At 25.0% G+C, this 13,733-nt stretch overlaps 1 long non-coding RNA gene across 1 annotated transcript; it reads right to left on the reverse strand.

Annotated features, from left to right (window-relative positions):
• Positions 1-9,997: 9,997 nt before the first annotated feature.
• On the reverse strand, positions 9,998-12,116 carry LOC122853180. The gene is made up of 3 exons (XR_006373896.1): positions 12,066-12,116; positions 10,382-10,534; positions 9,998-10,140 (listed from the first exon to the last, which is right to left on the reverse strand). It is a non-coding gene; the product is annotated as an uncharacterized LOC122853180 (long non-coding RNA).
• Between the last annotated feature and the right edge of the window lie 1,617 nt (positions 12,117-13,733).

Raw genomic sequence — 13,733 nt, forward strand, 5'->3', positions numbered from 1 at the left:
CACAAGAGATTTGACATTTGACACCTTGTAAGCCTCTGCAAAGACTCTCCCTAATATGCGTATATATATGTGTATCATTTTTACACCCCCCATTTTCGTTCATTGGACTGATTATGATCTTGCTAATCCCTGGGTACATTTGCAATTGTATTATGTGTACTCAAGGGCCAAGTAAGCAAACGAACGTGTGGCCACGCCAACTTTATTCTGGACCACCCTGACTGTCCCAAGTTAATAAAAATCTCACGAAAATTTAACAAATTTATATAATATTTTTCATTAAATTCAATAAAACTTTTAATATTTTTAAAAATTATAATTGTATTATGGTTTTTTTTTAATTACAATAAAATTTTTTTAAACTAATAAAAGAAAAAGAAAGATAAAGAACCATTGAAAAAGATCAAATTACAATGACAATTTTACAATTGAAAAATAATGTAATTAGTAAAAACCTAATTAGCCAAGAATATATAAAATAAAGAAGAAAAAAAAATTAGTATATTACAAGAATAATAAATGCGAGTAAAAAAGTTAATGAAATAGTCTCGATGAAACCACAATCAAAATGCTAATCGCTTTCAACAAGGTGTAAGTCGATTGAAATTGGATGAAAGGTATTTAAAAAAGAGAAGAAATTTCCATAGATATAGTATATAGTACTGAGTTTATTATACGAGCGGTAAATGTTATAGCTCAAGAGCATTACACTAGATTACCGGTAGGGTCGATGAAAAAAAGAGCAAAGTGTGGTAACGCCAATGTACAAAGTGACGCCAACCCTAAATAAATAATTTTTTTTTTTTGAACAATATAAATGTAAGCTTGCAAGCCCCCAATCGTCAATCTACTTTTTTTTTTTTTTTCTATCAACCCCCGGGGCGCCGCAGTCTTGACAAAACACTAGACCTACTTGCTGGGACCTTTCGTAAATATTGTTACTACTGCCCCGCCGGCAATTTAACTGTCCATATGTCGTTCCTAAGCGTTGTTCATTTTATTTTCAGTCAGAATAACTTTGATATTTTTTTTTATTGCAACATTTGTACATTAAAAATGCACTCGATTGATTTTGCACACCATATACAAAGGTTGATCAATATTTTTTTGTTTCTAAAAGAATTTTAAAATATTTTTTCGAACACACATGTTATCGAAAAAATATAAAAATAAAAATAGCTACATGTATATATTTATTGATTTTATATATTTGTGATGTTTTATTTATTTATTTATTTTTTCAAAAGATTAATCACAGTTGGTATTGTCCTGATTGGTCAACAAAGGAATTTTATAATTTAAGGGAATGATTGAAAGACAATAATAATGTATTAGAGTGGCAGGTGAAGCGTGCACACCACAAAGTTCGGCACGTGCCTCAATTTTGTACCAAGTTACACGGCCAATTTGAAGTTTAACAAGAGGGGTCATGCATCTACACAAAAAAAAAATCTAAATCGATGTAAATTTTCAAATATGAATATTATTTAACAAAATTTATATTTAAATTTTTACCTCGATCTTTTTATTTTTGCTTTTTTTTATTTATATTTTTTTCTGTCATCTACCTTCTTTTACCCTATTGAGATTCAATGTTATATCGATGACTCAGTTACACAGCGTTAAATATATAAATTCCTCGCTCTACCGTACGAAGATTTATTATCCCGTTGAATCGAAAGGGCGGTTCCACAATAACCCAACAAATTGCGGAACGCGTCGAATGGAGACGTTACGAGTTGTACGATATCCAATCGACCCCTCTTGCATATATATATATTTATAAATAAACACCAATACCAATAATCAGCATATGTATTGTGCTGTTTGTTTGGGTTTATGTGTGAACGAGCAAGTGTGAAAATCAGGTGCATTCATAATGCAAAGATCCTTTTTTTTTTTTCTCTTCTCCCTCAACTTTATTTATTTTTTTTTTTGGCTATATTATATGTTTCAGTGATACGTGCTGAGAAAAATCAATTAGTTATGCGACAGAAAAAAAAAATATATAGATTCATGTCAAAAAATGAGAAAAAAAATGAAAGGGGAAAAACAATTTTCTTTTAGCAATAGTAATTTAATAAAACTAGCAGACTGACACAAAAATAAAAGACTTTAAAAAAGAAAAGTTAAAAAAAAATTTATAAAATAAAAGTAATTCAAGCCCGCGTAAAAGAAAAAAAAAAAAATATATAGTAAAGAGTATTAGAAGGAAAGAGAAAAAGGTGAGAATGGTTAAAGTATCGAAATTGTCTGAAAAGCTCGCTGAAAAGTGACAGAGTTGAAGGGGTGTAAAACAATTAACGACACTATACTTGTTTCATCCTTTTGGTATCGGCTTGTCTACGCCCCAGACTATTAGTATAATCGTTGTTAAGGAAAAGGACAAAAGTTAAAGGTGTTATATATAGAGAGAGGGTTTATAAATGAGAAGAACACGTTCAGCATTAAAAGCCTTTTGTAAAACTCTGTACTTGCAATCCCTTGGGTTTTATATGACAACGACAAAGATGACAACACAACAACGACATTTACAAAGAATAGAATATTTTCTTTATTTTAATTTTTAACAAATTACAATGCAATATGATTGTCTTCAACTTTAATTCAATTTTTTTTTTTTTTTTTTTGTCAATCAAATAAATAATCTTTTAATTTCCAATTTTTTTTTTTTCCAAAAGTAATAATTTTTTAACGTTTCTTTTTATATTGAAAAAGAGAATAGACAATTTTTATTTTTTTAAATTCAAGATGTTTTTATGAACTAGATTTTTAAGATCATATTTTGAGGCTTTTTGTATGCGAGATTCATTGAGGCATATATAAGTATATCGTCAGTACTCAACGATGCAAAAATTAACAATAGTCTTGGAAACTTGGCAGGTTGATCCTCTTTGAGTAATGTTAAAATCTGGGGCGTTCTTGGGAATTGTCCAGATGACCCGTATGACGAAGAAACATTCAAGTTATCGTGTGGTTACACCCTAAAATAATGTTTTGGTGTTAATACACACTATTATGTATACAATAGTGTGATGAATACTATTGACGACTTGAAGACCAATACGAGTATCATTTGCCAATGCAATAGACTAATTTTATATATGAGGAAAATAAAAGCAATCATTTTTTTGACATTGACTGATTCGCTGATTGATGATGAATTCAATAGAAATCATTTAGTTGTCTATTGATATTTTGAATAAATTCTATATAGTTTTTTTTTCAGTCACTGAGATTGAATAAAAATAGAAAATCATTTGAAATTTAAAAAAAAAAAATCAATAAGAATTATTGAATATTAATTTAACATTTATATTTTGCTTCTAACATTTTATTTATTTGATAGACATCGTCCAAGATGGAAGACGATCAAGTTTATCCTAAGAATATGGCTACTTTCATGATAAATTTTTTAAAAAAAGTATAAAGTTACTCTTGAATATGAACGGTTAAAAATATATATATATTAAAATGACGGGTGATGGAAGATGTGTTGATTTAGTATGCAAACTTTATTTGAATATTATTGGCAAGATAGTAGTTGTCACGGGATCGTTTTCAAACTGTTCAAAACTGGGATAGAAAAAAAAACAAAAAAAAAAGATGAATTTAAAAGATGAAAAATAGAAAAAGAGTAAGATAGTTTAAAAAAAAAAAAAAATTGAAATGAAAAGTCGAGGGGTGCATTTTTCGCTTTATCGTATCTGAAAGACGACGCCTCTTTTAAGAGTTTTCCCGAGGGGACACTTTCGTCCAACCAATATCACCTCTTCACTCCGGTTGGTTCCAATATCTAAGTTTCCAACCGGTCATGAATAAACTATTTCTAACTTTAAATATCTGAGTGACTATTTTTTTTATTATATTTGTTTTTTATCTATACTTTTAAAATTTTTTTTTCTATCAAACTTTTGTCGTGCATGTAAAAATATATAAGTAAATATAACTTGAGTCTTGACTTTTCCGATCAAAATAATAATTATTAATTATAGTAATTGAATAAAATTCAATCTGCAAATAAATCAATTGATAAAAATAATATTTTGGAACATTTTATATACTTGGAATGACAAATATCAACTAATATATATCAAGTGTGTCTCATTCTACCTCTCGATTCACCAATTAATATTAATTTCCTCAGAAACTATCATCCATCTAAAGCCAGATATTTTCTTTGTGTATACATCCTCTTTCATGGAGTATATATAAAAAAAAAATTAGAAAAACCCTCGAGTTAAATTATATACCCATGGTATAAATTCACCCTAAATAAGATTCATATAATCCAACCCAGAGTCTTGATGTTTTTTTTTGTGTTTTTACTCATGAAAAACCAGGTACCAAATGGCCTTTCGTGACAACGGACCAACCATTGTCTAAAATATATCAAAACCAGCCAACCGCGAATATCCTTGATTAAACAAGTAAAGAGAAATAAAAAAATAAAAGCATCAACTAAATATATTTACACACTCTGCCACTCTTATTCGTGGCTTTTTCATTTTATCAATGTGTATATGTGATAATATATACAAGGTAATATACAGAAAATTCGTTTGCTATTTTATATTTTTTGTTTTTTTTTGTTTCTATTTTTTAAAACACACCGACACATTCCATTGCAAACACTCGACTTTCTCTCGAATTGAATTGGCTAAATTTAATATTAAAAAATTAACTAAATTATATTTTTTTATCATGGTGATTGTTCTTATGAGTATTTTAACAACAACACTGACACTGACACTCTGACATCATAATGCAAAAATTCTTTTGGAGTATAAATAAATATAATATAAATATAACAAAGAAAATGAAAATATAGATATCTATTTTACATACTTATGATAATTCATAGAGGTTTTTCTTTTATATCAAATATTGAAAAATTCATTTTTTATATTTTCATCTGTTGATTAACAATTGATTTTTTAAAAACAATGAAAAAATAAAAAATACATTTTTTTCACAATGAGATTAAGTGTGTTTTTTAAAAATAACAAAAAATAATTTACGATTTATTTTAAATATAAATTAAATTGCAAGTCTTGAGGAATATAAATTTTAATTTTTTATTCATCAACATTTGATTGATTTTATTTTTTGTGCAAGCTTTATTTGTCATTAGCTTTTTCGAAATATCATATAGGTGAATTGTTTTGTATTTTTTCTTAGTAATTTGGCTTTTTTTTTTTTTTGTCTATTTTCTGTTGAAGAACTTTACAACTCCAATCTGAATAAAGCTCCTTATTTTTTTCGATGACTATTTATAAAATTATTATACTTGTTTTATATATATTCACTTATATTTTTAACTTATTATTATCATGATTTTTCATTGTTGAAAAAAAAATTCTAAACAAAAATGCTTTACGATAAAAATATAAATTTTACACGTTTGTTTTTCCTTTTTTTTTTCTATTCACAATTTAAAATAAATAAAAATAGCCATATAGTGTTGTCATTTTACTCTATCGTATTTTATCGAAATACAACCAATTCAATATAAAAACAGTTGCAACCTTTCGGTCATACGTAAAAAAAAACTACATGCAATCTTCAATAAATTTGAAGATTACATGCAGTCTTTTTTTACGCTTAATTTAAGTATTTTTTTTTTTTTTTGTTATTTTTGATTATGGATTATTTATATTATCAACTTTATTATAATTAGGTCGATAAGATGAATAATTTTTAACAAAACTTGTTGGTTTTATACCATAATCAGCAAGAGCTAAATTCATAATGCTTTTGCTAGAATTTATATCTCTATGTAAGACAGTTTTACAATTTTTACAATATACATACCTGTCTGGTGATATACTAACAAAACATTTTTCTCCACATTTATAACATAATTTTGTAGTATTATATTCATTGACAAATGCAATATCAATATCTGGACATTTAGCAAGTTCTCGAGTTATACGACATAATGGTGCTTGGACATGTCCTTTGATACCTGATGGCATTTCAACTCTTCCAATAAAGACCAGTACTTTTCCATTGTTTTTTGGTAAATTTACTTTTTCTTTTTTACTTTTTTTATTTTTTTTTTGTTTTTTCAATTTACCTTCATTAACTGGATTTGTAGCTGGACTAATTGATACTGCTTTATTTTTATTTTTTTTTTCTTTTAATTTTTTTAAAATATTGTCTCTTCTTTCAATTCTTGCTGCTGTTTTAATTTTACGATTTTCAGCCATTTTTGTTTTCAATATTTTCGTATTTTCAATTTTTTTATTTATTCTTATTGTTTGTTGTTCTGTTTTTGGTCCATATTTTAAATATTTATATTTTGTTTTGTTGTGTTTTGGCAAATCTTTTTTATTTGGATGATATTTTTCTTGACCATATCTTATATAATTAACAAATCTGGCTAATTCTCGTCTATCATTAATTTTAGCATTCCATGATAACCATGCAATTTTTCTTCTTTGAAAAAATATTTGAGCTCTGTCAAACCATTTTAAACGAAATTTTGTAATATTTATATAATTAGATGGATCATCAACATCAATATCTTTAAATTCTTTCATTTCCATTAATTCTTGAAGATATATTTCAAGTTTATCATATCCTAAATTATGTAATTTATATTTACGATGATATTGACCAGTTCTATAACGCCATGATGTTGCTTTTAGTAATATTTTTTTTTCTTTTGTTTCATCACCAATATCATTAATATTTTTAACAAAAATACCAGCTAAAGGATATACACCACCTGGATCAAATGCATATACTCCATCATATTCATCAATATTTATTGATTTTTTATATATATCTTTTTTAACATTAGGCTCATTGATAGGTCTAGCACAATGAATTGTTACATATATTCCATTTGTTGATATACTGTATGCAAAAGCTTTATTAATACGTTCATGATTTTTCAAATTTGGCAATAATTTATCCCACATTTCATTTGGCTTATCATCATCAAGTGCACCAGTACGACTAGATTGAGCACCATCATCTTTAAATAATTTACGTAATAAAGTATATGCACCAGTTGTAGTTATTGTTTGACATTTTAATCCTGGTGATTGTATTGGTACTAATTTAAATTTAATATATTTTTGAAGATCCATAAAAAATTCTAAAAATTGCCACCATTTGTCATAAAATGATTGAAATTTTAAATTTTTATGTTTAATAAATAATTCATGGTTAGCCAATTTTTCATCAATTTTACCATTACAAAATAAATTTATAGCCATTCTATTGGCTTTATACCATGAAATTCTTTCTTTTTTTACATCATTTTCTTCATTTTTGTTTAATTCTCGTAATATAAATTTTCTAACTCTTGATTCAGCATGCATTTTAACATTATTAGAAAAATTAGTTATAAATATTTTGTATTCTTCATCAAATAATGGTGAACGTCCTGTACAATCATATTGACGTCGTTCTTCATTTTTATTACAATTTAGTTTACGAAATTCTTTAGTCAATTTTTCAATTTCAATTGCATCATCATTTGATGATTGTGGTTTATAATCTTTATGCAAAAATTTACCAATATGCTCTAATCGAGGAAGTGTATTTGATGTAATAATTTTATTTAATAACCAACGGTCTTTATGTCGTAAAAAATATTCAAATTGTATAGATTTTTCTATTGAAAGTCCTGATAATTCTTTGACTGTATTTATTATTTCATTTTTAATTAACTCATTATCACAAAGATTATTTAGACCCATTTGTACTGAATACATTTCTAATTTGGTATCTTTTCCAAATTTACGTTCAAGTGGAGTTAATTTATAATCTTTACAAATTTTACTTCTTCTTGTTGCATGACCAGTTTCATTACAATCTTTACATATTATTGATGATGTTGTTTTTGATTGATTTATTTGTTTAATAATTATATTTGAATTATTTATTGAATTTGTTACATTTATTGCTTTTGATGTATTATTATCATCATCAATTTTATTTTTTTTATAAGATAAACACCATGATGATCTTTTACTTTTATGTCCTTTTTTTTTACAATCTGTACATGTAATTTTTTGTCTATAATCACTAAATTCACAAAGTTTATTTTTTTTACTTGCATGTCCTATTCTATAACAATCAATACATTTTCCTTTTAATTTATTATTAGACCATTTTCCATCATCTGGTAAATCATCAATATCAATATCTAAAGTATCAGTTGATCCTAAAATTTTTGCATTTTTCATATTTTGACATAATAAATTTGATGTATTATTTAAAGAATTCATATTTATATTATTAATATTATTACATAATGAATTTGTTGTATTATTTGTTATTATTGGAGTTAAATTATTTGATTTATTTGTTCCATCATCATCATCATCATCATCATCAACTGATATAATATTATTTCTATGAAATATTGATGTTTTACTTATTTCCAATTTATTATTATTATTATTATTTTTTTGTTTTTTTTCAACAATACAAGAAATGTCGCTATTTTTATTATCGATTTTTCTTTTTATATCTTTATTTGGTTTAAATTTTTTTTTATTAATTAAATAATCATCATCATCATTTTTTCTTTTTACTTGTTTATTTTTTTCAGGTAAATTAACATTATCATCTTTTTTTTTATAAATTACCATATATGGTGTATGTGGTGATTTTAAATTTTTAATTTCATTAAATGTTACATCTTTTACTTCTTTATCATCATCATATATATACCATTTATTTTCCGATATATCTTTATTATATGTATAATAATGTCCACTTCTAATTTTTTCACCATTATGTACAGTAACACTATGTATCTCATAATTTTCATTTTTTACTTTTATAGATTTATTCAACTCTACATAATCGTGTATCTTATTAATTATATTATTTTTTACACTAGATCGTTTCAATAATAATATTAAATGTAATGGTGTTTGTATTATTTCTGTAGTTTTTGTTTTATCACGTTCTACCTTGCAATTATCGCATTTTACATTTTCTAAAGTTTCTGATTTTAAACAATTATCAAACATATCTTGTATTGTTAAATTTTTATTTGACGAAAAACATAATTGTAAATTATTAAAACTTTCAATATTTATTGTTGTATTATTACAATTTGTACATTTATGTATTATTTTAAATTTTCCTACAAAAAATTTTTCAATTATTTTTTTTAAATCTTCATATTGATTACATAATGCAAATAATTGAATTAAAAATTCTGAACAATCTTCTTGTCTTGTATATTTAAAATTTTTAGTGAAAGTTGAATTTTTTAAACTTTTTATAAATTCTTCTGGTGATTTTGCTATAGGTTCTAAAGAAATAGATAATGATTCAAATAATGTACTCAGTTGTCTAATTATAGAAGAATTATGTTCATTTTTATTTATTATATCATCACGAAAATCTTTTATTGCATGTAAAACTTGAATAATTGAATTTAAATAACAATTAGAACCTAAATTTTCAAGACCTACTCTTTTAATCATTTTGTATATATATTTTTAATTGATCAAATAAATATATTTATAAAGATATTTTTTTTACAGATATTTTTATAGATATTTTTATAGATATTTATTCAGATATTTTTATAGATATTTATTCAGATATTTTTATAGATATTTTTATAGATATTTTTACAGATATTTTGTCAGATATTTATACAGATATTTTGTCAGATATTTATACAGATATTTTGTCAGATATTTTCAGATATTTATACAGATATTTTCAGATATTTTGTCAGATATTTTCAGATATTGTCAGATATTTTCAGATATTTTGTCAGATATTTACAGATATTTTGTCAGATATTTTCAGATATTTATACAGATATTTTCAGATATTTTGTCAGATATTTTCAGATATTGTCAGATATTGTCCTCTCTTATTGGGTATCTGTAAAATAAAAAATTTTTACATTAAATTATGTTTATATAAATTTGATATTTAAATGGAAATTTTAAATATCAAATAGTTGTTAAAAATAAAAAAATAAAAATTCAACTTACTATTCAATTAGAGAGGACGATGATTAATCTGTTATAACCCGCGGTGATAATGATGTTGATGACGTTGGTGTTGAATCAACGGCACTGAGGGTTAAACAGATTTTCAACAACTGAATGATGACAACAAACAATTTTTCAATAACTTCGTTGAAATCTGGAAAAAGTCAAATAAATACATTATTTATTTTATTGTAATCAGGAAAAAAAAAAATTACACAAAAATTCAATTGTATGCTCTTTTCCTCTTATCCTCCTCCTCTTATTCCTTGCACTTTCTTTTTTTATACCATTATACATTTTATACATTAAATTATGTTTATATAAATTTGATATTTAAATGGAAATTTTAAATATCAAATAGTTGTTAAAAATAAAAAAATAAAAATTCAACTTACCATTCAATTATAGAGAATGATGATTAATCTGTTGAAACCCGCGTTGATGATGACGATAATGATGTTGAATCAACGACACTGATGGTTAAACAGATTTTCAATAACGCAGCTGAACGATTACAACAAATGATTCTTCAAAAACTGCGTTAAAGTCTGAAAAATGTCAAATCAATAAATAAAAACTCAATTATATGCTTTTTTCTCCTCCTTTTCCTCCCTTGCTATTTTCTATATCTATATCTATCCTCCTCCTCCTCCTCCTCTTAATCCTTGCTCTTCTTTTTATACTCCACTAGCGCCTCTCGCCAGCCGCAAGCAGCCATCTCAGTTGTTTCTATATGCTATATGCCTATTCCAATGACATGTCATCATGTGGTGTTATTAACATTTGAAGGTTATGGGCATTGATATTTTTTGACAGATATAAAATGTTGTTATTATTACATATGTATATGCAATTAGCGCCACCTACTTATATCAATTTATACAACATGCACGTGATTAATCTGATACACCAATCAGATTCCAGTAAATTAAAAAATGAGGCGCTAAGTTTGAAAAATGACGCGTATAATATTTTTTTATTATTCATATTTTTTTTATCAACTTGGAATCATTAGATCTTAGATAATCAGAATATTATGTACTAATTCATTCTACGCAAACATTGAATTTTTACCCTATAAATAACGAAAAAAAAATATATATTTACTCTAAAATGTTTATATGTGTATACAAATGTGTGAGATTTTTTAAATTAATTCCTTATCTATTTTAAAGAAAAGAGTAGAGGCTAATTTTCACTCATAAAATCAAGATTCGTATATATACTATATAAATAATGATGTCGTTGTCACTTAGCACATAGCAACAACTTTGTTTTCCTAAAACGTCATTTGAATTTTTTTACCAACATGGCGTCTTGAAAAAAAAAAAAAACTGACATGAATGCCATCTATTGAAGAAAGTGTGAAATAAAAATTCAAAAGAAAAAAAAAAAAAAAATACTTAAATATAATAACATATAAAGGGGAGAGAGAACAGACAAAGGGAACAAAAAAAAGTCTAAAAAGTATATTTACAAAACATGTACAAACTCTTTTTTCCTTCTTATTTCTTACTTTTTTCCGCGTATATCTATACTCCTCCTCCCCCCTTTTTCCTTGCTATCTTATTTTACGTATATTTACTCCTCTCTCCTCCTCTTCCTCCTCTTTCACCTAGCCTTTTACGTTATACGAAAACTACTCCGAAAATTATCAAAATACAATTATTAAATTATAAATTACGAATTACAAATAAAAAAATTCAAATAAATAATACGAAAAAACTAATAATATATTATTATTATTATTATCAATTGTACAATAAATGAAAATGATGCTATTTATTACACCACGCGTTGGAGACAAAGAAAACGTGAAAATTAGAATTCAAATTGTATAATTATACAATAAATAATTATATCAAAAGATTTACAAATAAAAAAATTTAAATAAATAATACGGAAAAACTAATAATATATTATTATTATTATAATTAAAAAACAACAAGAATAATGCATTAATTGTACAATATTAATGAAAATGATGCTATTCATCACCACGCGTTGAAGACAAAGAAAATGTTAAAATAATGAAAAAAAAAATGAAATAATAAAATTATTGTTATTTATTTGACTTACCTATTTGTTGATAATAATTGATCACTTAAATTATATAAATATTTATAATTTATCAATATGATTAACAAAGATACAAATTTTTTTTATTTTATACTGAGTGTATTATGCATTAACTATGTCGACGACCATATCACACAAGGTAAAACAATAGAAGAGAAAATGTTAGCTGAGAAAACTTGAAAAGTAAATAATCGGAAGAATTCGGTCATCATCGGCTAACCAATGAAAATTTAGACAATTGACTATACACAAAAAAAAAAAAACCATTTGAAAATATACTTTTAAACGTCATCACGTGATCATTACATGATCTGCTACAAACATACACACATGTTAATTATAGTTAAAAAATAGGAAATGTCAATTTATCATTATTATAAAATATTGTTTATTTATGTTAAAATATTGTTTAATTATGTTAAAATATCAAATGGTGTATCAGAATTGTTTGAGCCTACATCGGGTGTTCCCCAAGGTTCTAACCTTGGGCCACTATTGTATTTGATATTTATAAATGATATTGCTAAAAATATTAATGGCAATATATTATTTTTTGCTGATGATGCAAAAATTTATTTAGTGATTAAAGATTTAAATGACTGTTTGGTATTACAAAGAACCATAGATGAATTTTCAGCACTTTGTAATTTAAAAAAAATTAAGATCAATGAGAATAAATGTGAGGTTGTTTCATTTTCAAGGAGTAGGAAGATAATACAATTTAATTATGTATTAAATAATGTTAAATTAAAGAGATCTTTATTTAAAAAAGATCTTGGTGTTATTTTTGATACTAAATTGTCATTTAATCTACATATTGACTCTATGTTATCAGAAGCTTTTTAAATATTGTGTATAATTAGGCAAGCTAATAAATTTAATGATGTAAATATAGTTAAGTTATTATTTAATAGTTTAGTACGCCCGAAAGTTGAATATGCTGTTACTGTATGGAATCCAGATAAAAAATATTTAATTCTTAAAATTGAAAGGCTACAAAGGAAATTTATTAGAGTGTTTTTATGGACCTTGTATCATGAGACGTATGGTAAAGGATTTGATAATAATATAATGTGTAAAAGAGTAGGGTTGATCTCTTTGGAAAGGAGAAGAGAGTTAATTGTGGCTGCTATGTGTATCAATTTGGTTAATGGATTCATTGACTGTGAAAATTTATTAAAAGAAATGAATATTAGTGTACCTACACGAAGGCAGTTACGACATGTACCCCTCCTTTCTACCTGGATCAGCCAAATTCAATATTTTCCATGAGCAAGCCATCGACAACTTTAATGTTGTCTGTTAACAATTTAGCTAAAACATTATCTGATTTTAATTACTTAACACTTAATAGGGCTATTAATTTATCGATACTTGCAAGATTAACTTTAAATAATTGATTTAAATTATAAGTAATTGGTAAGAGATTGTATTTTAGTTATTAAGTTTATATTATTAATGAAATTGTATTTCTGTATTTCTTTTTTTTTGGACCCAGTAATTTGGTATTAACCAGTTGGGTAATAAAGGAGTTATTATTATTATTATTATTATTATTATTATAATAAATTGTTTATTTTTTTTTTTAATTTTTATAATTATTATTTTTTACAGCATCATTTGAAAATTATAAATTTCTCCTCTTATACTTGTGATTTTTCTATCTAT

Source organism: Aphidius gifuensis, linkage group LG3, assembly GCF_014905175.1.
Source record: "Aphidius gifuensis isolate YNYX2018 linkage group LG3, ASM1490517v1, whole genome shotgun sequence".
In the NCBI taxonomy this organism is placed as follows: Eukaryota; Metazoa; Arthropoda; class Insecta; order Hymenoptera; family Braconidae; genus Aphidius; species Aphidius gifuensis.